Raw genomic sequence first — 25,193 nt, 5'->3', positions numbered from 1 at the left:
TTGAGCCTCAGTTTCCCAGTCTATAAATAGACTAATAACAGTGCCTCTCTTGAAGGGTTATAAGTAGCAAATGCAATGAGGTAGTTGGTATTTACCAGGCTTCATCAGCTGGTATGGCCACACTGATAGCAAGAAGCACTGAGCCAGTGTGAACCATTATGATTCTGACACCTCTTTTGGAGAAATCTTTTCCAATCTAAAATCTAATTTATCACGTGTTAGTCAAGAGAAAGGCTGTACCCTTGTAGACCATCCCTGTGATAAGTCCTGTTCTTGATTTACTTTAAAACCAGACCACACAGCAATAAAAGATGTTTATCCGGCTCTTCTTTCCCACTGATGAATGAGGAGAGGCCGATCAGACAAGGAGCCTGCTCCTGGGACGGTGGGGCCCAGCAGCCCTCAGGACACAGTGGGTGTCTGAGCCTCCCATTTTGCTCAGTTTAATCCGAGGTGCACCTTCTGTTTGCAGCTCAGCTGGGCTAAGCAGGTACTTCTCTTGCTGTTCTTAAGACTGAGTCCCTCTTCCTCACCTCAACTCACTACTCCAGACAAAACAAGGCAACTTGATTAGAAAAGAGACAAGGTTGACAAGAATTGTATTTTCTCTGGGAGATTTCCTGCAAAGGGGTGGGCTGGTGCCCCGAGCTACAGGAGGTTAACAGACTGGTTAATGGGTTACTCTGGTAACCAGGTTAACAGACTGGTTAATGGGTTACTCTCCACCCGTGGTTCTCAGACTTGAGTGTGCATCACAGTGCCCTGGAGGGCTCGTTCTAACACTGATGGCTGCACCCCACCCCCAGACTTTCTAATTTCGGAGTACTAGGGTGGGGCCTGAGAATTTGTCTTTCTAACAAATTCCCAGGAGATGGCGGTGATGCTGCCAGCTCCTACACCATACTCTGAAGACCACTACTCTACATTTCGAAGAAAGAAACTACAACTTATCAGAAAATATACACTATCATCGAAAAGTCATATGAAAGGATACTCTTCCTCAGTGGCTAATTATAATGCGGGCTGGAGGGAAGCATAAAATAATATCACTAAATAGGCATCAGATTATCTTTGTATGTCGTACTTAATTATAGCACTGGTCCCAATCACCAAGCACAGTATTCAGCTGATTGCTTACGAGGACGATGGTTGTCTCATGATTTCGTTTTTAATTTATGAAGAACTTTAGTATCCAGTATCCTTTGAGATCGCTTGAATGACCCACTGGCCCAAAAGCGTCTCCCACTTTATGAAAAATTTCCAACATCAGAATCATTAAGTCCATGGTGTGCCTAGACCTATACAGGAGTACCTCCTGGTCTTCTCTCATTTGGCTTGGGAACGTTAATTAAATGAGTTGAACACTCTGGTACATTGATAGTGAGAAGCAATGAAGTTCTATGGGTAGGACCAGGCCCAGGGGACAATGAGATGGGAGGAGGGGGCAGCCTGAAGACTTGGCTATGAGGGCAGCTGCCCAAGGACAAAGGAGGAAGGCAGACACTGAAATAAGGTTATGAGGAGCTAGTGGGTACCTGCTTTTGGATACAGCCATCTTGATTATCAAAGGGGTTACAAGATGCGAAGGAGAGGAGTAAAGGTGAGGGGAAAAACAGTTCCTGACTGCTCCGGAGGGAAATCAAAGGAACATTAATAACTTGGCTCCTGACCACTACGTGTGGCCTGTTTAATTCACAAGACCCAACTCTCCCTCGCGTACTGTCCCAGTTCTCATCCCGAACCCAGGAAGGCAATGCTTTCTGTACAGGCCATTCTACAGGGAGGCTGGGTCACTTATTTCTGGGAGGATGCGGTACAGGTCCACAGAGGGAGAAGACAGAGAGCACAACCTCAGACAGAAATATGTACCCTGACATTTGAGATGCCTTTTGCTAATTCCCTTGGAGACCGGTGTCAGGTAACTGAGGACAAGATTGTAAACACAGGCACCTCTGTCTGCTCCTGTACTGTGACCTGTGTCCAGGACACTCTCTCCCAGGGGTAGCCTCATCGGGCCTAGAAGCCAGTTCTTGGTATAGAAATTTTGCCTGGAAAGGAATATTTTCATTGTGCAGGCTCAGAAGAGGCTTCTGGGTGAGTTCAGTGCCTCAGTGGACGGCAATGCACTCAAAAGAGCAGGGGCTGATTAAAGTGTCGGAAAACAGGATGGATTAGGTTAGGGGACTCAAAACACAGAAGGCTGAGGGCTTTTGAACAGAGCAAAGAAACTACTTTTCGTAGCATCCTGCCCATGAGCTCTGCCTGTGTTGTTCAGTCTTTACCACAACCAGGCAAAGGTGCAGAAAGAGGCTCAGAGCTAAGTCACTGCCTGAGGTCACTCAGCTGGTAGTGACAGAGCCAGGGCTGCATCCGACTTGAGTCCCACGCTCTGTTCATCCCATCATGTGGCCCTCTAAGGCGGAACACAGTAGAGTCTGTAAATAAGGGAATAAAAGGTGGTACTCAGGTATTCTCCATTTCTGCAACGTAAGAGTGTTAGGTTACACATAAGTCAGATTGTTTAAAACTGAAATGGATTATCTCAGGAAGTTACAGAAATCCCTTTGGGAGTACTGCCCTGCCCTGAATGGGGAGAACGCGTGCTGAAGGGCACCCTTGGCAATCGAGGAGCAGCCCAGAGGAAGAGGCATGGGTGTAGGGTCTAGAAGAGGCTCCAGCGAGTCATAGGGGAGGGTGAGCCACAGAAGCCTCCCACCCCCACCAAACACACACACACACACACACACACACACACACACACACACACACACGATCAAAAAGATTAGCTGAAAATGTGGGGCCTTTTTGCACACTAAGTCTCAAAGGAATGAGGCCGTGATGCAGGACAGGCGGCTGTTTTAGGCTGTTAGACTTGCCTGTGCCTCCTCCCTGACTGCATCCCCAACAGAAATGCCATTGCTTATTCTGACACTTGGAGGAGGAGGAGGAAGATTTGTGCCCAGAGTCCTTTTAAGCAGAAGCTGATCTGAGCCTGGGTGGTTGCCCTCTACAGGCCCTGCCAAGCAGCTGTCGTGTGCTCATCCGTGGAGGGTTGGCTAGGTCCTGGCACAGACCCAAGGGTCCGCACACCATGGGTGCCAGCCAAGAATGGAATAAGGAGGAGCAAAATCAAATGCAAACCTTGACAGTCCCTTTGCCCGTGGACATCTGCAAGCTTCAGCACCTGCGAGCAGCTCACCACCAGCAACGAGCTCCTTGCGGAGGGGTTCTGTGAGTAACTGGATCCTCTGACAGGCTCCCAGTCCCTAGAGACTGAAGACAGCTCACCTCGTGTCAGGAGCAGAGAGCTGTGCCCCCATCACAGTGCACAGTGTCAGATGTTCAAGGCAGACCCTCTGACCAGCCCTGCCTTCTGGGTCCCCCGAATGCCCTTAAGAGCCCCCGTTCACCTCTGCTCACAGTTTGGTCCTTGCCTCCATGTGTCTGTTTCCTCCCTGTCAGTCTAAATCCTATTCATCCTTCAAGAACTAACTGGAGGGACTTCCCTGGTGGCACAGTGGTTAAGAATCCGCCTGCCAGTGCAGGGGACATGGGTTCAAGCCCTGGTCTGGGAAGATCCCACATGCCGCGGAGCAACTAAGCCCATGCGCCACAACTACTGAGCCTGTGCTCTAGAGCCTGCGAGCCACAACTACTGAGTCCACGTGCCACAGCTACTGAAGCCCGCAGGCCTAGAGCCTGTGCTCCACAACAAGAGAAGCCACTGCAGTGAGAAGCCCACGCACCACAACGAAGAGTAGCCCCAGCTCACCGCAGCTAGAGAAAGCCCGCGCACAGCAACAAAGACCCAACGCAGCCAAAAATAAAATAAATAAATTTATATTAAAAAAAACTAACTGGAAGATACTTCCTCCTTGAAGCCTCCAGGGCCACCCCTGCCTATGGAGATCTCTCCCTCCTGTGAATTCTTCATCCTCTGTCTATACCACTTATTCAACTTTTTCCATGGCCCCTGCTCCCATCAAGGTGCACTGACTTGCCTTTTACATATGTCTGTCTAGATGATTAAGCTTTTTCTAAAATTTTCTCCAGCACATAGCGTGGTTCAGAGTGCACAGGAGACATGCAAATACTTGTTTGGCTGCCTAAGTATGAACTAAGTATGGACAAACTTCTTCCAAAAAAAATTTTTATTGGGCCTGCGTTATATCCTCTCAGAAATAAATATCCCAGACTTCTGAGGTGTATAACATAGAAAGATGTTCTTGCAAATACAGGAGAATCGAATAAGGCCTATCTATTCATGTAAAGAAAAAATAGAAAATAGAGAATATTTACAATCCTACCATCCAGAATCAACCACTACATATAAATATGTTTGGAACAATATATCCTAACACTTAAACAGTGGTTATATATATATATTATATGTAATATATATATAATAGCTCTTTTGAGATATAATTCACATACCATACAATTGGACACCTATAGGGAAAAAGATAAAATTGGATTCATTTCTCACACTAAACATCAGGATAATTCTAAATGGGTCAAAGCTCTAAATGTAAAAATGAAACCATACAAATAATAGAAAAAAATTGGGTGAAATATTTTATAACTTAAGAGAGGCGAAATCCAGAAGTAATAAGAGAAAAGATTAATAAATTTGGCTCCATGGCATTTTTTTAAGTCCTAAGTAAAATCAAAAGGCAAATGAAAACCTGGGAGAAATTACTGCAAATTATCAATATATCATAGACAAAGGGCTAATATCCTTAACAATTAAAGACTCTGAAGAAAAAGCCCAATAACTTGATTTTAAAAATGAGATATGGGGCTTCCCTGGTGGCGCAGTGGTTGAGAGTCTGCCTGCCGATGCTGGGGGCGCGGGTTCGTGCCCCGGTCCGGGAGGATCCCGTGTGCCGCGGAGCAGCTGGGCCCGTGGGCGGTGGCCGCTGGGCCTGCGCGTCCGGAGCCTGTGCTCCGCAACGGAAGAGGCCACAGCAGTGAGAGGCCCGCGTGCCGCAAAAAAAAAAAAAAAAAAAAGAGATATGAATAGGCATTTCACAGAAAAAGAAAAGCAAACGAAATCAATGAAAATACTTCCCCATTGCTCATAACAAGAGAACTGCAAATTTAAACTATACCATTTCTTATCTTTCAGATAAGCAAAAACCCAAAAGTCTGACAACACACTCTATTGGTGAGGTTCTAGGAAAACAGTTACTCTGCTACATTGCTGATGGGAATTCAAAATGTACCAGTCTCTTTGGAGGATTTTGTCATGTCTAGCAACATTGCACATGCCTTTTCCCTTTGACCCAGCAATCACAGTTCCCGGGAGTCTATCCCAAATATAACTACCAAAATTGTGAAATGACATATGCTCAAGGTTATTCTCTGCAGCACAATCCGCAATAGCAAAGCTTGAGTACAACTCAAATGTCCATCCGTATGGGACTGGTTGGACAAATTCTGGAATGCACACACACTGGAGTGTTATGCCGCTGTAAAACAGAATAAGGATGGCCTCCAGAAATACAGGGTCAGAAGAGCATGCACCATATTAGAAAGTGAGGAGGAATACAAGTTCACACACATAAACAAAAATGGTAGGATAAAGCCAAACTAATAAAAAATACATCTCTAAAGCAAGGAAGAGACTGAGGGTTGAAAGGGGAAGAGAGCAGACATGGAAGCTATACTTCTCCGTTTATATCTTTTTTATAATTTTGACTTTCAGCCATGGAGGTATCTTGCAGTATTATAAAACAAAATCATATTTAGAAAAGGCAACCCCCATCAATCAAAAACAAACTGGAACAAATGAAACTAACAGTGTATCATATTGATTTCATAATCACATAGCGAAGAAGTATTTCAGGTGATTTTAAAATACGATATCTTGGGCTTCCCTGGTGGCGCAGTGGTTGAGGGTCCGCCTGCCAATGCAGGGGACACGGGTTCGTGTCCCCGTCCGGGAAGATCCCACATGCCGCGGAGCGGCTGGTCCCGTGAGCCATGGCCACCGAGCCTGCGCGTCCGGAGCCTGTGCTCCGCAACGGGAGAGGCCACAACAGTGAGAGGCCCAAAGTAAAACACGATATTTTGACTGAACACACCTAGTGGGATAGCGCCTAGGGAAAAAGAGGGTCGCAAAGACATCTTAAACCGATTTTCTCAGTCTTCCTAGTTATTCCACAGGACAAATGACCCAGTTTTGCTAACAAATAAAATGTATAAAAACTAAAAGGAAGACATTCTTTTATAGATCAGAAAAGACTTAAGAGGGACTTCCCTGGCAGTTCAGTGGTTAAGACTTTGCCTTCCAATGCAGGTGGTGCAGGTTCAATCTCTGGTCAGGGAGCTAAGATCCCACATACCTCGTGGCCAAAAAAACCCAAAACCCAGAAGTAATATTGTAACAAATTCAATAAAGACTTTAAAATGACCCACATCAAAAAAAAAAACTTTAAAAAAAGGAAGAAAGAGAAGACTTAAGGGACCTAAAACCAAATATACCTGTGAAAACAAAGTTTTGAAATAATCAGAGAAAATTGGACTGTAATATTAGATGACATTAAGGAATTATTTTCAATTTTATTGAGTGTAATAATGGTATTGTGGTTACTTTTTAAGATCCTTTCTCATTAGAGGTTTTTCCCTTATGTCTATGTCTTTTTGTTTTTTATTTATTTTTGGCTGCATTGGGTCTTCGTTGCTGCCCACCGGCTTTCTCTAGATGCAGAGAGCGGGGGCTACTCTTCATTGTGGTGTGCAGGCTTCTCACTGTGGTGGCTTCCCTTGCTGCAGAGCATGGACTCTAGGACACACAAGCTTCAGTAGTTGTGGCACGCAGGCTCAGTAGTTGTGGCGCACAGGCTTAGTTGCCCCACGGCATGTGGGATCTTCCCGGACCAGGGATTGAACCCACGTCCCCTGCACTGGCAGGCAGATTCTTAACCACTGCACCACCAGGGAAGTCCCTTTTTCATTTGTTTGTGTGTTTGTTTTAATGTATTCTGTGCCTTTTAAAAAAATTTTATTTGTTTATTTATTTTCAGTGCATTGGGTCTTCATTGTTGCATGCGGGCTTTTCTCTAGTTGTGGCAAGCAGAGGCTACTCTTCGTTGCGGTGTGCAGGCTTCTCATTGAAGTGGCTTCTCTTGTTGCAGAGCACAGGGTCTAGGCACACGGGCTTCAGTAGTTGTGGCTCATGGGCTCTAGAGCGCAGGCTCAATAGTTGTGGCACACGGGCTTAGTTGCTCCGCGGCATGTGGGATCTTCCCGGACCAGGAATCGAACCCGTGTCCCTTGCACTGGCAGGCAGATTCTCAACCACTGTGCCACCAGGGAAGCCCTATTCTGAGCCTTTTTTAAGTGTGGTTTTAAGTACGGTTCCCAGGCACCTGGAAAACTGAGCTAAGAGGTGACTTCAGGAGCCCCTGGGTGATGTGCCAGGGCTCTGTGACACCAAGTCCTACATCAAACAACTAAGTCAATGGTGAATTCTTCAGAAGGTGCAAGTGAGGAAATGGAGTCTTAAAAGGAATGACCTTATAACACATATTCTATTGGATCAAGTTGGTTGAAATGGAAAAACTTTCTTGGCAGGTAAAAATCAAACCACCCATCAAAAAGATACAAGCACCCCAATGTTCATAGCAACTCTACTGACAATAGCCAAAATATGGAAGCAACCCAAGTGCCCATCAATGGATGATGGATAAAGAAGATGTGGTATATATATATAATGGAATATTAGTCATAAAAAAATGAAATTCTGCCATTTGCAGCAACATGGATGGACCTAGGGAATATTATGCTTAGTGAAATAAGTCAGACAAAGACAAACACTGTATGATACCACTTATATGTGGAATCTAAAAAATAATGCAAATGAATGTATATGCAAAACAGAAACAGATACAGAAAACAAACTAGTGGTTACCAAAGGAGAGAAGGAAGGGGGAAGGAACAAATTAGGGCTACAGGATTAAAAGATACAAACTACTATATATAAAATAGATAAGCAGCAAGGATATATTACATACCATAGGGAATTATAGCCATTATCTTGTAATAACTTTTAATGGCATATAATCTATGAAAATACTGACTCACTATGCTGAACATCTGAAACTAACATAACATTGTAAATCAACTATACTTCAAAATTTTTTAATTAAAATTTAAAAAAATTTTTTAAATCTAAGCATACAATGCCAAGAGCACAGGTTCTAGAGCCAGGCTGCAGATTCAAATTTCAGCTCTGCTGCTTCATAATTTGGGGGCCTTGGGCCAGTTACTTAGCCTCCCTGTGCCACAGTTTCCCTGTCTTCATAGGGGAGTAATAATAATACCTACCCCATAGGGCTGTTGTGAGTAAATACATGTAAAGTGCTTAGAGCTGTAACTAGCACCTAAGAAGCGTAATATGTTAGTAAATACAATAAATATTTTTTAAGCATTTTAAAAATTATTATTATTTTTTTGGCCATGCTGTGTGGCTTGTGGGATTTTGGTTCCCCAACCAGGGATCGAACCCAGGCCCTCAGCAGTGGAGTCCTAACCACTGGACTGCCAGGGAATTCCCTTAAGCACTTAATTTTTGAAATAAATTTATCAGTCATATATATTGCTCCTTTTAGTCTTCCAAAGGAAATAAAGTTTATTGAAATTCCTCAATAAACTGTCTAGAATTTTTTTTGCACCTTTAAATAGAGAGCTTGTTAGTGGGGAAATATAACACAATACAGTAGATCCTGACATCCTCCCTGCAGCTCTGCTCCTGCAGTGGTGCGCCCTCTTCCGGCTGATTCTGGATGGTGACCCCCCGCCCTGGGTTCTGAGGAGTGGAGGAGCTCAAGGCTACCCTTTATTGAGGGCAGACCAGGCCAGGTGCCAAACAACCTCAGGACTACCTCCTCCAGGAAGGTTTCCGTCATCCCTTGGTCCAGGTTAGGTGCCCTTCTTTGCCTCTTTTCCTACAGTGAGTAACCACTACCTGAGGGCATCCTCCTCACATTACACTGAAGTTCCCATCTTGTTTATCTCCCTGCAGGATGGCACCTGGTAAGGGTAGAGCTTTGCCTTCCTTGCTCTCTTTTGTAACCCCTAGCACAGTGCCTGCCACACCATTTGTCAAACTGAACTGGGTTTCGGTATCACCTTGCTGATAGACAGCCTCATGCCTGAGCAGAGAGGAACAGATGAAAGAGGGGGCCACACACAAATGCCATCTGCATTTCCACTCGGAGCCTGCCTTGCCCATCAAAACTTAAATCCCATCTCATTAAAAGCATGTTGTCTAATTCCCTTCAGTGTATGTTCCTTGCTTCGCTCCACAACCATTTACTGAAGATGCCCCTGATATATAAGCGCGCCCTCCGAAAACTTTAGACTGGTGAAAGAAATGAGCCTCATCAGAAGACACAATCAACAGTGAAAAGGCAACCGACGGAATGGAAGGAAATACTTGCGAATCGTATACCTGGTAAGTGGTTACTATCCAGAATATATAGAGAACTTCTACAACTCAATAATAATAACAACTATAACAACAAGAACCACCCAATTTTAAAGTGGGCAAAGGATTTGACTAGACATTTCTCCAAAGACATACAAATGACCAACAAGCATATGAAAAAATGCTCACCATCACTATCCATTAGGTAAATGCAAGTCAGAACCACCATGAGACAATACCTCACATCCATCAGGGTGGCTACTACCAAAAAAACAGAAAATAACAACTGTTGGCCAGGATGTGGAAAAATAGGAACGCTTGTGCCCTGCTGGTAGGAAAGTAAAATAGTGCAGCCACTGTGGAAAACAGTATGGAGATTCCTCAAAAAATTAAAAATATAATTTCCATATGACCCTTGTAAGGGACCGAATGTTTGTTTCCCCCTAATATTCTTATGTTGAAATCCTAACCCCCATTGTGATGGCATTTGGAGCTGGGGCCTCTGGGAGGTGAGGTGATTAGGTGATAAAGGCAGAGCCCTTATGATGGGATTAGTGCCCTTATAAAAAAGACCCCACAGAGCTCCCTCACCCATTCCACCACGTGAGGACACAGCAAAAAGACAGTCGTCTATGAACCAGGAAGCAAATCTCACCAGACACCTAATCATGCCCTGATCTTGCACTTTCCAGCCTCCAGAACCATGAGAAATAAATTTCTGCTGTCTATAAGCCACCCAGGATATGGTATTCTGTTACAACAGCCCAAACAGACAAAGACAAGCCAGCAATCCCACTTCTGGGTGTATATCTAAAAGAATCCAAAGCAGGATCTTGAAGAGATATTTGTGTAGTCATGTTCATAATAGCACTATTCACAATAGCCAAGAAGTGGAAGCAACCCAAGTATCCATCGACAGATATCATTAAAATGTAGGTATACATACAATGGAATATTATTTAGCCTCAAAAAAGAAGGAAATTCTGACACATGCTACAACACAAAGGAACCTGGAGAACATTATGCTAAGTGACATAAACCAGTCACAAAAAGTCAAATCCTGTATGATCCCACTTCTATGAGATATCTAGAGAAGTCAAATTCATAGAAACAGAAAGTCCATCGATAGTAACTAGGGGCTGGGGGCAGCAGGAAATGGGAAGTTGTTCAATGGGCACAGAGTTTCAGTTTTGCCAGATTAAAAAGTTCTGGAGGTTGGTTGCACAACAGTGTGAATATACTTAACACTGTACACTTAGAAATGTTTAAGATAATAAATCTTATGGCTTTTTTTCCCACAATTTTTAAAAAGAGAGATAAGCCAAGTGCAGAAATAATTCTAAAGATTTTATTGAATAATGTCAACTAGTTGGGAGATAAAAACATGATTTGGGGTCCTATAATTACTCTCCAACTAGTCCAAATTGGCTCATCCCTCTTTTCCTAAATAGTGGGTCCCTGAATCACTTCTTTGCCATATTCTATAGCTTTCCAGTCACCTTTGATCATTTCAGATTTAAGACTGAGTCTGTAACCCAGCAGAACCCTATGGAGCCTTCCTGGGACCGATTCCCCCTGTCCTCCTGGTCAAATCCATCCAAGTATGTGATTTGCTGCAGCAGTTCAAAAATAATTTCTCTATAATCTTCCTGGCTTGTGATCTCACAGTTAAACAAGTCAAGGCTTTTCAAATTTTTAAGATTTTGCAGAGCTGCTACTATACCAAGATCTTTGATTTTGTTTCCACTCAAACTGAGGTAGGTAAGATTTGGACATTTCTCTGCCAGGATATTCAAGCCTCCAGAAATTATACTGCCACTACATTCCAACTTTCAAAGTTACTCAAGCTGGGCAGTCGGGCCAGTGAACTTTGTTCCACATTAGCCATACTCGAAAACTCTTGTTTTTTAAAAGTATCATTCAGGCTTTCAGTTTCCCCATTGTTCTTTCACAGGGCCGGTATTACCGGAAACAGACCAGAACTAGATAAACCAGAGCTCGCGGGCCTCTCAGGGTCGCAGCTCCCTAGCACGAGAATGGAAAATTTCCTACCTACCGTCCCAAACGGGGGTCCCGACCAGCCTCGGTCTTACCGGGCTTTCCCAGCACCACTCAGGCGGTGCCCGAAGGCGGAAGGACTCCTCCCCTCAGAGGGGCCTCCCCTCAGAGGGGAAAACCCAATTAAAGCGGCACTCCGCTCAAAACCAGGTGACCAAGTCTCACACCTTTCCCCCCGCCCCCCCCAAAAAGAAAATCTCCAATCAAGGCATCCCAGTAGGTAAGTACACCCTGGTGTCCTCACGCTCGAGGTTCTGCCACTCACCAGAGGCGTCTCAAAGATCAGACAAGACCAAACCAGACCAGCACCGTTTCTTCCTCCTCCTCCTCTTCATCCTCCTCGTCTTCCTCATATCCTTCAGGTGGACCACCTTCATCTTCATCGTGTTCATCTCCATATCCCCATCATCCTCTTCCTCTTACCCTGGGGCTTCGCCAAGATGGCGGCGCCCATGTGGCTGTGCATTTCCCAGGGTCGGTGGTTTGGTACCTGAGGAGGGCCATGAGTCCGGCCTCTGGGGCTGCGTGAGGCCCACACGGGCGCTCAGGGGTTTCTGGTGGCGCAGAAGGCTCGGGGTCTGTTCAAGGAATTCTCCGGGAGGGGGATGAACACAGAGCTCCCAGAGCTCTTCCACACGCAGCTTCGACACCACGGCCGGCTCACTTCACGTGGGGCATCTGCTGGCGCTGCAGGGCCTGTCTCACTCCCAGCGAGCAGGCCTCAGCACGATGACGCTGGTGGGAGGCGCCGCGGCGCGCTTGGGAGACCCGAGCGGTGGTTCCAAGGAGCGCGAGGCACCGGACGCAGAGCACTCGCAGATCAATGCGCCCGCCCCGCAGCGAGGGCTCAAGGCCCTGGCGGCTGACCACCAGCAGCTCTTCACTAACGCGCGGACCCAGGTTAGCTTCACCTTGCTGGACACCTCGGCGTGGTCCCAGAAGTATCACCTGCTGCACTTCCTAGCTGCAGTGGGCTGCCACTTCCGCAGGGGTGCGCTGCTGAGCCGACTGAGCATGCAGACTCCGCTCCAGAGCCTGGAAGGCATGAATTTGGCCAAGTTTTTAATACCAGGTGCTCCAGGCCTATGATTGCTACTACCTGTTCTAGCCTTATGGATGCCGGGTCCAGCTAGGTGGATCTGATCAGCTGGGCAATATCATGTCTGGATATGAGTTCATCCATAAGTTCACCGGAGAAGACATATTTAGAATCTTCCTCTAATTACAACTGGAGCAAAACTGGGAAAGTCCGCTGGCAATGCTGTCTGGCTAAACAGATAAGACATCTCCATTTGAACTGTATCAATTCTTTGTGAGGCAGCAAGATGATTTGGTAGAAAGGTCCCTGAAGCTCTTCACTTTTCTGAACCTTCCAGAGATTGACCACATAATGTAGCTGCATGTCAGAGAGCCAGAAAAGCAGGGTGGTCAGAAATGACTCGCTGCAGAAGTAACAAAGCTTATTCACAGACAAGAACGACTGGAGTCTGCTAAAAGGTGTACACAAGCCCTTTATCATAGTAGCATAGATGCACTAGAGGTCATGTCTGATCAAACTCTTTTAGAGTTTTTAAAAGAAGCTTCATCTTCTGAATTAGTTCTTGACCCTGGAACAAGCATCCTAGATGCCTGCTGCAAAGTAAATGCCATTTCAAATGGACCTCGAGGGTATCGGATGATAACAGAAGGCGGAATCAGTATAAATCACAGACAAGTAACAAATTCTGAGACTGTTTTAGTTGTTGGACAACGTATTCTTAAGAATGGACTTTGGTTACTTAAAATAGGAAAAAGAAATTTCTACATTATAAAATGGCTTCAGCAATGATAAAAAAAATCCTTCTGGTGGTTCAAACTTATCCACAATTCATTCTCAAGACATACGAACTTATACCTTTGCTTATGCAAATCAAACAATAGGCAGGCGGGGGACAGGGGAGAAGTGTCTCAGGAAGGCCTCATAGGGTCCTGCTTGGTAACACGAGAAGAAGAAGTTGCAGGACTTGTAGGCAGCACCGTTCAGCTACATCGGACGTGCGTGAAGGGGGTCATAGATATGAAGTTGGAACATGCCCAGCCACGCCCAGGACTCTATTTCCTGTCACATTTGACTCAGTCTGCTTTGAGGAGGGATAGAGACAGCTGTGTGGCCCTTCTCAGGATCAGCACAGGCAGATCAAGCTGAGAGCACTGAAGTTTACTTGTGCTGGCAAGGAGCCATCGGCCTTGAAAACAGGGTCCATTAATGGTTTACTTTTTCCTTTGTCTCGGGACATAAAATTAGCAAAATTTCTCCTGCAGCCCATCACCGTTTTCTGTGGGCTTCTTGCAGAAGTGCCAGCTGTCACTCCATGACTCGGATCACTCCATACAGCACATTCTAACCTGAATGACACTGGCCAAAATGCACTAGCCATCGGTCCCGCCTGCTTTGAATTTCCATCGTTGCACAGCCCAATCTTAGCAGAGGGAAGCCCGCTCAAGGAAGCAGAGCTGAAGGTTAGCTCTGACCCCTGTGCGTGAACGTGCACTGAAAAGTGACAAGTGACACAAAGATAAGAAGTAGTGATGATGATGTGTATCCTTATACACTGAATGTAGCGTCTCTCCTCCTCTGGAGACCAGGAGGATGTAAGCACATAAGGAAGTGGATGGCATTTACCGTCCCAGGGGAGAAGCTGTGCACAAAGACATGATAAATACTCCTGCCAGCTCAAAATAAACACTGGTGTCACAAAGACACTTCTTCCAGCCCCCTGGTGTTTGGGGTCCTCCCTTTCTGTATTCCACCTCCCTGCTCTTTCTATTTCTATGGCGCCTGTCACCATGGTTTCTAGGTACTCACATAAACACATTAAGTTGAAAACAGAGCCGTATGTGGGAAGACACACTCCTTATTTCCCGAAGCTGAGCTTGGAAGAGGAGCGACCAGGTGGAACTGACTCCCCAGATGACCGAATCTTGAGATTTCATGTGGGAGAAGAGAAGCAAACACCAAATATCTATCCAATGCCTGCAGGCTGTAACACCTTATTAGCTGCCTGAAGATTCAGAGTAATGATTCCGTGTGCCTTGCCCTCAAGGACTTAACAGCCTCCAAGGCAATAGCAGACTCTCCAAATACACCACTAGCTTAGGGACACTGGATTGCACCAGGGCTTGTCCTTGCCAAGGGTAGATGGATATACATACAGCTGAGAGCTCACCTGTGGAAAAACACCAGCTCAGCCCAGAAGTGAACTCTGTCTGGTCTCATACTGTGCCAGGGGCATCGGAACTAACAGATGAAAGCCATCACTATGGAGATGTGTTGAGGAGGGGGGAGGGATGAGTAAAGACCTGCAGAATGGAGCAGGCAAAGCTTGTTCCAAACCAAGAGATGAGTCCTGTATCTCATCACGGGCAGCTGGCCCCTCTTGAGCCAGAATTTGTAAAAGCCTCAAATAACATCCAAAGAGAAGTCAGATCCTTGGTTCTAGCTCCTATTCTGCCACTATGTCGTTAGATAATCTAAAGTGATTACTTAACCTTGTCTGATAAATGTGGGGTTACAGACTGTCAGAGTTGGATAAAACCCTAGCACCTTGCCCATATTTTACGAACCACAAGTCAGAATATATTTGCCAAAACATCCTTATTCTGTTTCCAAGATCAAGAGGCTTTCAAAGGGGTATGGAGTGAATGTGGGCATACTGGAGTTTCTGGGACATGTAATGGTTCATAGTCACCGTCACAGGCAGAATATTGAAAATAGGACTGTTCCAGAAAGCCTGAGACAAGGGATGCAGGAATGGATGGCTTTCCAGCAGGACGTTCCTTCCCAGGTCACCACCACGTGGTCAGAGACACCTCCTTGAATATCTCCATGGGGGCTAGTTTTACTATTGAAGCAAAAAAAAAAAAAAAAAAAAAATCCACTTCCTAGTACCTTATTCCTCGGTCCCAATTTTGTCCTCTAATCCTATCCCCCCCCCAAAAAAATCTTCTCTTCTACGAAACTCCTGAATATTTAATAGAGAGACTGGTCTTGGCATGCCTTCTTTATCCTAAACCAGACATCCTTAGTTACTACAGCTGTTTCTTGGTTGCCAGGCCTGTCATCTGGATGACCTTTTAGCTAACTGTATGCTAATGGAACACACATCTTTTTAGAGAGATGGTTTGACCAGAGTCATGGCACACTTTAGCCACGAGGGGAAAGTCGAGGCTCCCTTAGTCCACCCTAGGAGAGGAGGCAGCTGGAATCTGGTTGAGGGTATGGAGTTGGGCATTCTTCTGACCTCTTCCACTCTCCTTTTCAGGATCTCCATCCTGCAGAAGCACATGCCTCCAGTCAAAAGGACCAGGACTTGCACCTTGCATGGGGATGGAACCTGCCCTTGCCCGCAGGACCAAGGTGAAGCCAGGAAAAGGAGATAGGGAGTGGCTGGCCTAGGGCTCTACTCTAGGCCAAGAGAAATAATGTGGTCGCTTTGCCAGGCCTTCTCACCAACAAGTAAAAAGGTCAGATAAAGGGGGCGAAAGAGGTTTTTCACTTAGTTTGAGGGAAAAGGAGTGCTTGAAGCTCACCCAGCCGCGAGGGCTGGCCAAAACCCAGCCATCTCCGCCTCCTTTCAACAGAGGAATGGTGACAACCAGCAAAGAATAAGTATACTACAGTGAGATAGTTACATCCCTTGGCCCAGGTGCTGTGCTTGCTGTTAATGCAAACTTGGCATTTACCTTCTTGACCAGTTTCCCTGTTGGCTCATATCAGAACCATGGATGATAGGAAAAATGTTTTCCTAAATAAAACCAAACCTAGATCCTGCAAGGTTTAGCATCAGAAGGAGAAGTCAAAGAGGAAGGGATGGTTATCTAAGGAGCCCCGACTCCATCACTAACCTCTGGGTGCTCTCACTTCAGTTACCAAGTCAGTACTGCACTGGTACCCAGGGGCTACAGGCTTCTGTCCCAGCTCTAGTCTAAGAGTAGAACCACACCTTCCCTTGTCTGTTGGTTTTCTCTTGACTCTGCTAAGAACAAGTGGCATTGCCAGTTTGGGGGTTGGTTCCAACATAGCTAATTTGTCCCCAGAGTTCACAGCACTAAACCCCAATTCACTCAGTATCTGAGAGACCTACACATTTGCCCAAAGGGTCTGAAACAAGTCTTCACTAATCCCTCTTGGGTGCCTCATTTATACACCATTCTCCAGCCCTGTCCCCATTAGTCCCCTCATTGGCAATCTTGACATCCTCTATCTCTATACAAAGTGAGATCACTGGCTCTGCAGCCCACCCAAGTATGCCCTGCTCAGATCTCAGTATCAGATTTGAGAAATGTTCCTCCTCCTTAACAGAGTGACGTAATAAATGACTTCACCCTTCAGATAGGACCTTGCCTTTCATGGAGAGGGGTGCCCTTAAGCACAGTAACACAGTATTCACAAAGTAAACTAGATGGCCAGTCTAGTCTTGGGCCAGGAAAGGCTGCATACCCTTGGGCCTTCACTGAAGTATCTCTGGGCAGGTCTGGATGAGGGGCCACCTTGGAGGGGCTGCCTTCCCTCTGTGGCACCCAGGACATGCTTCACGTAACAGGAGGTGCCAAGCAGCACGTGGCCTGTGGCCTGCAAGCTGAAGAGGACCCAAGAAAGAGCTTCCTTCAGGATGTGCTTAGCCCCAAGGCAGTGCAAACCATAGGAAAGGGAGCATGTGCCATAGAGGGCTGCCTTCAGGTTCAGGTAGCCAATGAAGTCCTGGGAATTCACCTGGTGCAGGTAGAAAGTTACACGGGTCTCATCGATCTTCTGGCCAGGCTAATGGAAGAGGGAGAATTGGTACCTAGGCCCCTGCTCTGATGGGGGCTGCACCTTCTGCACTGTGCCCTCTGCCAGGGCCCTAAAGTACTCTTCTGCCTCTCCGGTTGTGTCATTTTCGTCCAGAGCCGGGGGGAAGGGCTGGTCTGCCAGTCAAGGAGGTGCTCAATTCTGCGGCCAGATGCCCTTCCACACACTCTGGTCGGCATTAATTAGTCCATAGGTCAGGGCTCTGGGGGTCATCACACTTGCTCTTCACAAGCCTAAAATGACTGTTGTGAGGGAAAAAAATTGTAGGACATAATTCCAGCTTTAATACCCTTTCTGGAAAGAGGTGAGGATACAAATAAATGAGTATATGCCTATATGCAAAAATACATGAATTTTAAGTGCTTAGAAATGTTTAAGGGCTCATTTTCAGAGCCCTTAGGCAAAATCACCCCCTCTTAAATGAATTCCCACTTCTCGAAGGTGGAGCAGGTTCTGAGGGGAGCCCTGCCTCGGGCTGGGCAGGCGGCTTGGAGGGAGGGCTCACCCAGTTTCCCTGGCCGGGCCCAGCTGGCCCTCCGGAGGCCTGCTCCACTCAGACAGGAGTTGAAGGGCGGCCCATCTGCCCCGGGTTTGTAACCGCAAGGACACCCCTCCGCTTCGTCCCCCGGGAGGACCGCGCGCCCCGCCCCTCGCAGGCGCCGCTGCCGGGCTTCTGGCCACCAGGTGGCGCCACGCGGCGGCCCGCGCGCCGCTCCAGAAGCGGCGGCGGGTCCGGCAACGGAGGACCCGGGGTAACTGGCCTCCTGGGCCAACCCGCCCGACCGCACCCCGGGAGCTGGGTCCCGCCAAACCCGCGCTTGGGGCCAAGGGGCACAGGCGGCTTCAGCAGAATTGCTGAACAGTCTTGTAAAAAAAATTTCCAGCCCAGCCACCACTCCCAAATCAATTTAAAAATTAAAAATAAGTTGATACGGGAAGTTGCTGGCGAAAATGTACAGAACAGCTTGGATACAGGCAACAGCAGAGGTGCTGTTGAAGGAGCGTGAGTTCTGGAGTCTTGACTGCGTTCAAATCTGCTTAACGACCTTGGGCACGTTATTTAACCTGCATATCACCTCATTGCCTCATCTGCAAATACCGGTAATTTACATAGAGCTTAACTCATGGGGTTGTTGACAGGAATTAAACGAATTGATACACTTACATACACGTGTATTTAATATATGTACAGATTAAATTATGTATACAAATTAAAATAACATGTATATCTATACATTACATAAAATACATAATTACATATGTACGTAATATAAAGTTATATGCCAAGCACACAGTGAGCACCGATAATGTTAGCTATATTTTATATTTCAGTAAGCAATTTCTATGAATTATTTGTTTTTATTTTTTATTATTTTTAAAATTTATTTATTTTTGGCTGCGTTGGGTCTTCGTTGCTGCGTGTGGGCTTTTCTCTAGTTGCGGTGCGTGGGCTTCTCACTGTGGTGGCTTCTCTTGTTGCAGAGCACGGGCTCTAGAGCGCAGGCTCAGTACTTGTGGCACAGGGGCTTAGTTGCTCCGCGGCATGTGGGATCTTCCCGGACCAGGGCTGGAACCCATGTCCCCTGCATTGGCAGGCGTATTCTTAACCACTGAGCCACCAGAGAAGTCCCAAATTATCTACTTTTAAAAACATCTTTCATTCAAACAAGACAAAGTCATACTTTCGGGGATTTTGTTAACTTTCTATATGGAAATTTTCAAATGTTTACAACAGTAGAGAAAATAGTATAATGAACCCTCATGGACCTATCACCTAGTTTCAATAATTATCAACACATGGCCAGTTCTGTTTCATCTGTACCCCACATCCTCTCCTCCAGTAAGTTGCAAATCCCAAATCTCATCTCATCACTTCATTTGTAAATACCTGACTATTCACAGTACTTTTAAAGCTCAACGTTTATTTAATATTGTCTCTGTGCACAATCTGTTGTAGTCATCAGTCCAGAGACTTCCCATAACACAAGAATCTTTTCCACACCAGCATTTGACACAGAAATTGGAACTGAATATTGAATCAGCAGCAGCTTCTTTGCTGGAAAAGTATTTCCACTTCTCAAGAGATGTGTTCTCTCTACGGAAGGAACATTGCTTTCAGGCCCTGGCTCCCTCCCAGTGAGAATCCAAAGACTGCTCTTTAATCCATGGTGACCCACCCCAGGCTGAATTATCGCAGTTGGGGAAGATTTCTCCTAATTAGTCAGATTCCTGCACTCAGAGCAGGATATGATCCATTTTAAGAAGGAAACCACTTTTCCAGATACTTGAAGATTTTAGGATATACACCCAATACTTCTGGGTGGCACGGGGTGGGGACCATTGGAACTACTGTCTCCTGGAGTGTTCTTTACACAATGCCAATGTCACTTTCACACTGAAAATTTAACCAAATTTTTCCCCTCAAGGCACCTTGGAAATGTGTTAACATTTTAAATTATTGACTTAAGGCGCGCACACACATACACACACACACTCTCACACACACACACACACACTTTAATTTGTGGTTTAAACAGGCTAATTGGATTCCCTCACCGAATCAACAGTTATAAAAACCTTAGTGCTGGCGGGGGGCGGGGGGTTGTTTTTGGTTTGGGGCATGCCACATGGCTTGTGGGATCTTGGGATCTTAGTTCCCCACCCAGGGATTGAACCTGGGCCCTCGGCAAAGAAACCGCGGAGTCCTAACCACTGGACAGCCAGGGAATTCCCTCTAGTGCTGTGTTTTTATATTTATAAAGTAGGCATCTGGGGCTTCCCTGGTGGCGCAGTGGTTGAGAGTCCGCCTGCCGATGCAGGGGACACGGGTTCGTACCCCGGTCCGGGAAGATCCCACATGCCGCGGAGCGGCTGGGCCCGTGAGCCATGGCCGCTGAGCCTGCGCGTCCGGAGCCTGTGCTCTGCAACGGGAGGGGCCACAACAGTGAGAGGCCCGTGTACCGCAAATAATAATAATAATAATAAAAATAAAGTAGGCATCTGTCTTCCTCTCATTCTCAAAACAGGAAAAAATGTGACCATGTTAAATCAAGCAGGGAGACTGTCTAGGTGTAGGGACATAATTCCCAATTCCTCCACTCTCTTTCAGCAAGCTGAATGAGTTATCATAATTACGCTTTTGACACTAGTGACCCCTTTTTCTGATCATTATTCTCCAGTCTCTGAGAGTCTCATAATGATCAGTTTCCAATTCCTACGGCCTCTGCACCTTGGGGATGAGACTCCTTAGGGATCAAGAGAGCTGAGCAGCAGTTGACTCTCTCCTGAGTCTGTCCTTCTATCAGGCTGCTGGCGCGCAAGGCAGAGACGTGGAGGGCCAGAGAGGATGTCTTAGGGACCAGGACCCTCACACGCTCCAGGAGAGGGGCAAGGAGGTGACCGTTATGTCCATGGCTGTTGGCCGATGAACTGAAGCCCAGATCAAGAACGCCTCACGATCATTTTCTGATTTTAAAATCCAAACTTGACAACCTTGATCCTTCCAGTAGATGTAATCATCCCCTTCTTCCCATTGCCATGGTGATCTGTGTACATTTCCTATGCCTTTGCATTAGATTTTTTTTTTTTGAATAGATTTATTTATTTATTTATGGCTGCACTGGGTCTTCGTTGCTGCGCACGGGCTCTCTCCAGTTGTGGTGAGCGGGGGCCACTCCTCATTGCGGTGCGCGGGCCTCTTACCACAGTGGCCTCTCTTGTTGCGGAGCACGTGCTCCAGGCGCGCGGGCTTCAGTAGTTGTGGCTTGCGGGCTCCAGAGAGCAGGCTCAGCAGCTGTGGCGCACAGGCCCAGCCGCTCCGCGGCATGTGGGATCTTCCCGGACCGGGGCACGAACCCATGTCCCTTGCATCGGCAGGCGGACTCTCAACCACTGCGCCACCAGGGAGGCCCAGCTCAGTTATCTTTTAATTCCTCAGTGGCCAGCCTTGTAGAAAGTAGGTGCCCAATAAACATTAGTTAACTTGATGACTCAAATCACAGGGGCAACTTGCTATTGACTTGACTTTCTTGAACACCATCTGCAGCATGGTACATGTTGGATTTTTTTTTAATGTCATTCAAAATCACCCTGGGTTTTGTTTGTTTTTAAATACAAATGCTCCAGATCCAAAAGTTCCTTGCTAAGGGAGGGATGTGCTAGCTTGAAGGTCTACTGGGGTACTATCAACTATAAAATCCAGGAACTACCAGAGGTAGCGCTGGTGAGAAAACACTGGTTGCAAAATGCAGCTCTTGACATCTGTCATCTATTTTCTCCTCCTTGGAGTCAGTTGCCCTCGGGCCAAAGTGGAATGGCCTGCCTTGGTCACTCAAGTACAGTAAAATGTGGAAGAAAGCCAGAACTGACCTTCAGAGCTCAGCAGCATCCTTCCAGTTAGAAGCAGCCCTTCTCTGTGTGATGGCAAAGCCCTGGCAACAATGCACAAGTGAAAGGTGTTATAGCCCATGGAGTTAAGGGTTAGAAGTAGGCATCCCTCCGCTGATGGCTGCACTCTGAGGGACCTGCTTCTCTTGCTGTCCCCACCAGCCCAGAGTTTGGCTGACTTTCTGGAAGTGTCCCTAACTATATCATTTCTTCTTCCACCCTAACCCACTAAGGCTTGCTGCATGGGACACGCTGCGTGGCATGCCCCTGATATTCATTTTCTCCAGCTGCGACAATTGCTCTTCTTTTGAGAAGACTGCATACCGTCAGTAAGACGGTGTTAAAAAAGGGCTTAGGATAGGGTTTGGGCTTGTGTTCAGTGATTCTGGAGAGGGTTCAAGGAAGTGGGGCTCTGCTCTGGATTGGATGTTGTCAGGAAGCAGGGATGATCCTAGGATTGGTACCTTACTCATCTAGAAGGCAGGAGGAACAAGGCGAGCCCACAGCTGTAATTGCTAAAGAAGACAAAGTCACTCAGGACAAAGTTACCCAGGACAGGGGAATGTTTGGTGGCCATTTTTGTGGTCTGGACAATTTCTTGGCTTTGATTACGGTCAGACATGATTCCAGAGGGGTCCTGTTTTTGTCTCGATCCATCAGGATCACAGAGTGGTCTTCTCTGATACAGATGTTCAGTGAGACTGTTTGTGTTTAAGCAGAGTGCGCCCCAGACTGGCCAACAGTGGTGGGCCGGCTGCCTCTCCCTTTCTCACTCTCGCTCCGCTCCACTCTCTCGCTACGGCCGGCGTTATGGTTCACAGTTTGATGTCCCCGATCTCCATCCCTACTTCCAGCCCCGGCTGGACCCTGGGCCTTTCCCTTCACTGAATTTCTGCCTTCCCCACACAACTTAGCATTCATGGTGTGTGGGCCTTCCCCCGGAGGCGGATCCCACATAGAGGGCCCAGGCATTTCTGAAGAGTGGGACCAGCCTGGGAGGGCGGATGTGCTCGTGGAGCCCAGGCGAGCCCCCATGGTGACCACCCAGCAAAGGGTGATGGAGAAGGGGGAGGAAAGGCATTCCTCCTTCCCCAACAAAGGCGCTGCTGGGATTTCGGGAATCCGAGGGAACAGGGTGCCACCTTGCAGCTCTGGCAGAGGGCTGAGCATGGACAGCGCCCCCTCAGGGCAGGCATCTGCCTCGGAGCTGTGCTAAGGCCCCTTCCCAAATAGGAGAGGGCTGGGCTTGAAGTCACCCGGTGAGTTTTAGTGCAGAGCTGGGGGTACTGCAGAGTGAAAGATGGAGCCGTATGAGCCAACACACGTCCACACACTGGTGAGGCCTGAGGAAACAAAGGTTATGCTTTTTGTTTGTTTTACAAAAGCACTTTTAAAAATTATAATACACACTTATTGTAACAATTTAAACAAATTGAATTACAGAAAGATAAAAAAATAACAGTAATTCCCTCTTCCTCCTCTGTCCAACCCCACCCTCTTAAAGTAACTGGTGGCAGGATGTTGGTGTGTATCATTCCATACTTTTATTATACAAACACAGAACTGCCTATTTAGAGTCTCAGTTTTGCTTTTTTAAAAACATGATCATTCCCTTCATACTGTTCAACGCTTGCTTATTTTCACTTGACAATATGTCTTCTACACCTTTCCAAGTCAATACATATAAATGTGATTCAATCTATTTGATGATTACATAGTTTTCCATAGAATGGATGTGCCATGATTTACTAAATCAGCCCATTATCAATTCTGGCTCATGGTTATGTCTTATCAGCTTTGTTTGATGACTGTTTCCCCTGGGATAGTCTTATTTTAGTTGTAGTCTCCCAAATAACACAGAGCACATCTTAAATACAAATTTCCTTCCTAGAACCTAACACATCACTGCCTACACCCATCTCACATTTGACGTGACATGAATATTTTATTAATTTTGGAAATGCTCGTAATGTCTTCTTCTCATTTGCTAAAAGAAAACCAGTTCTTAGGGTGAGAGGCTCATATTTGGCACATTTACTGAGCAGGAGGAGATAATTTTTAATTTCCTAATCCCATATGGTACAAATTTTCTCCATATGTCAACCTCCCTCCCAACACGTGCCTCCTATTTTCCCATGGAATTATCCTTGTATCACTATAGAAAACATTTAACTTCTACTTGCATACCATAAAATTATTCAAGTTTCAGGATGAGGCTGCCTAATCCAACACCCTCATTTTAAAGATGAACCAAGTGAGGTTTGGAGGGATTCATAATTTGGCCAAAGTCACATACTTAGCAAAGTAGTTGGGGCTAGGAGTAGCCACTGGAGGGTTCTCTCCACTGCAGGAGGCAACCCTTCCAGGGCTTGGGGTGGTTGAAGCACAGCACATAGGAAATGGTATTTTTATATGTGGAGGATTTAAAGGTAGATCACTAATTTTTCTCGAAGACTTTTAAACAAATAACTGATTAGTGCCACTTAACCACCCATCCCTCTGAAGAAAGAACCCTTTGCACCAGACCAGAGTCTATAACTTTTTTTTTCCTCAGGAGGTATGCTCTTGCTTCATCTTGCAGTTTTCTCTGCATTCCAGTAGCTAATTGAGTGATGAACACTCCTCTGTTCTTGCATTCCCCCTCGATCCTTGGCATTCCAGCGTGTCCTGGCCTGCAATTGAAGCTGCTTACCATCTGGTTATGTAAAGGTGGGGCCAGAAAGGAAATCCTTGTCAGGAGTGGATCCAGAGTCGTAGGGCCTAAAGCTTATAAAATTTCTGAGATCATCTTCAATAGAAAATACAAAATATCTTATTTTTGCTATTTATACACAAACATATGAACACATCACTAGGCCTCCTCCCAGTGCCTTAGAAAGAACAAGGCCCTGGCAAGTGAGGGGTGCAGAAGCTTAATTTCTTAAAGCTTAGGGGCAAAATTGCCTCTGGGCCTTATATGAAGTAAAGTAGGACATACCTGGGGCACCTTTTTTTTTTTAATTAATTAATTTATTTATTTTTGGCTGCATTGGGTCTTCACTGCTGTGCGCAGGCTTTCTCTACTTGCGGTAAGCAGGGGCTACTCTTTGTTATGGTGTGCGGGCTTCTCATTGCAGTGGCTTCTCTTGTTGCAGAGCACGGACTCTAGGAGCGCGGGCTCAGTAGTTGTGGCTCGCAGGCTCTAGAGCGCAGGCTCAGTAGTTGTGGCGCACGGGCTTAGTTGCTCCGCGGCATGTGGGACCTTCCCAGACCAGGGCTCAAACCCGTGTCCCCTGCTTTCGCAGGTGGATTCTTAACCACTGCGCCACCAGGGAAGCCCGGGGCACCCTTTCTAATCCCTCACATGGATCTGGACAGAGCTGCCCAGACCCCTCCAGGAGGAAGTACTCACAGCAACCAGAAGCCCCAGAGTTTTCAGGACAGTTCCAGTTTCAAATATTTTATCAGGCCATGTGTCAAAGGATGCATCTTGACTTTTCAAAAAAT

General features: G+C 46.4%; 1 pseudogene; it reads left to right on the top strand.

Annotated features, from left to right (window-relative positions):
- The first annotated feature begins 3,091 nt into the window (after positions 1 to 3,091).
- LOC132435381 (tyrosine--tRNA ligase, mitochondrial pseudogene) lies at positions 3,092 to 13,319 on the top strand (annotated as a pseudogene).
- Positions 13,320 to 25,193: the final 11,874 nt, after the last annotated feature.

This window comes from Delphinus delphis, chromosome 12 (assembly GCF_949987515.2).
Source record: "Delphinus delphis chromosome 12, mDelDel1.2, whole genome shotgun sequence".
Classification (NCBI taxonomy): domain Eukaryota; kingdom Metazoa; phylum Chordata; class Mammalia; order Artiodactyla; family Delphinidae; genus Delphinus; species Delphinus delphis.
The sequence above is the reverse complement of the archived record's forward strand: the minus strand, read 5'-3'. Positions and strand labels throughout refer to the sequence as shown.